The sequence below is a fragment of the Apteryx rowi genome, unplaced genomic scaffold (genome assembly GCF_003343035.1).
Source record: "Apteryx rowi isolate R43461 unplaced genomic scaffold, aptRow1 scaffold_2965, whole genome shotgun sequence".
In the NCBI taxonomy this organism is placed as follows: domain Eukaryota; kingdom Metazoa; phylum Chordata; class Aves; order Apterygiformes; family Apterygidae; genus Apteryx; species Apteryx rowi.
In genome coordinates, this window is record NW_020449380.1 from 1 (window position 1) to 1722 (window position 1722).

The window sequence follows — 1722 nt, forward strand, 5'->3', positions numbered from 1 at the left end:
CAGGAGACATCACCCGGTACCGCCGCAGCACCTGTGGGCCCAGGCGTCCGGGAGAGGGGACCCAGGCGTCCGAGGGGGACCCAGGTGTCCGGGAGGGACCCAGGTGTCCAGGAGGGATCCAGGTGTCTGGGAGGGACCCAGGCGTCCGGGGAGGGACCCAGATGTCCAGGGAGGGACCCAGGTGTCTGGGAAGGACCCAGGTGTCCAGGGGGACCCAGGTGTCTGGGAGGGACCCAGGCATTCGGGGAGGGACCCAGGCATCTGGGGGGACCCAGGTGGCAGGGTGGGAAACAGGAGTCTGGGAGGGACCCAGATGTCCGGGGGACCCAGGTGTCCAGGAGGGGACCCCAGCACCTGGAAGGGGGGTCCCAGACAACGGGGCTCACCCCACCCTTGAGGGACCCAGGTGTCCAGGCGGTCACTCACGGTGAGGGTCCCCTGGCCTTCGCCTTCCACCTGCACCGTCACGGGGCTGCCCAGGGGCACCTGGGGACATGGCGGGACATGGGGAGGACAACAGGGACCAAGGGACCCACAGACCCCCCGATGTCCCCCATGTTCCTCCATGTTCGCCTGTGTCCTCCATGTCCCTCTGTGTCCTCTCATGTTCCTCCATGTCCTCCCATGTCCCCCATGTACCTCCATGTCTCCATGTCCCCTCATGTCTCTCATGTCCTCCCATGTCCCCCATGTCCCCCATGTCCCCTTGTTCCCGTCCCACCTCCAGCTGCTTCTCGACATGCTCCAGCCCCTTCTGCAATGTCACCCGTGTCCCCCCAGCTGCGCCATGTCCCCCGAGGCCCGGTGGCCACGCGAAGGTGACGTCAAGGCCGAGCTCCTCTGGGTGCAACGAGTTCAGCCACAGCTCGCTCAGTGCCTCCAGTGCCACCACCGTGTCCTGAGGAACCCAGGCGTCCGGGCGGGCCATGGCACCCCACCACCCCCAGGGACCCAGGTGTCCAACCCAGGGGACCCAGGTGTCTGGGGCACCCCACCATCCTGGTGACCCTTGTGTTTGAAGGACTCAGGCATCGGTGCGCCCTGTCACCCTAGGGACCTAGGTGTCTGGGGCGCCCCCCACTCCAGGGACTCAGATGTCCTGGCAACTCCACCCTAGGGATCTAGGCATCCGAGGGACCCAGGTGTCTGAGGGACCCAGGAGCCTGGGTCACCCACCACCCTGGAGTCCCAGGTGTCAGAAGGTCCCAGGCATCCAAGGGACCCAGGTGTCTGAGGCACCCAGGCATCTGGGTCAGCCACCACCATGGGGTCCCAGATATCCGAGGGGCCCAGGAGTCCAGGTCACCCCCCCCACCCCGGGGTCCCAGGTGTCTGAAGGTCCCAGGCATCCAAGGGACCCAGGCGTCCAGGTCACCCACCACCCTGGGGTCCCAGACATCTGAGGGACCCAGATGTCTGAGGAACCCAGGTGTCCGGGTCGCCCACCACCCGGGGGTCCCAGGCATCTGAGGGACCCAGGTGTCCTGGGCATTCCCACCCCGGGGTCCCAGGTGTCTGAGGGACCCAGGCATCCGGGCACCTGGGTGGAGTGGAAGCCACCTCCGTAGTTGCTCTGCTCACGGAGCCACCGGGCCGCCCGCAGGGCCCCGGCCACGTCGTTGAGCCTCAGCAGCGCCAGCAGCCCGTAGCCCGTGGCCTCCACCGTCTCGGCCGCCCCCCCGGCTGGCCAGAACTGCGCCGAGCCATCTGTGGGATCCAGGC

The 1722-nt window shown here is 67.8% G+C and overlaps 1 long non-coding RNA gene across 1 annotated transcript; it reads right to left on the bottom strand.

Annotated features, from left to right (window-relative positions):
• Nucleotides 1–1677, bottom strand: LOC112967845. The gene is made up of 4 exons (XR_003254130.1): nucleotides 1541–1677; nucleotides 722–898; nucleotides 427–486; nucleotides 1–31 (listed from the first exon to the last, which is right to left on the bottom strand). It is a non-coding gene; the product is annotated as an uncharacterized LOC112967845 (long non-coding RNA).
• Nucleotides 1678–1722: the final 45 nt, after the last annotated feature.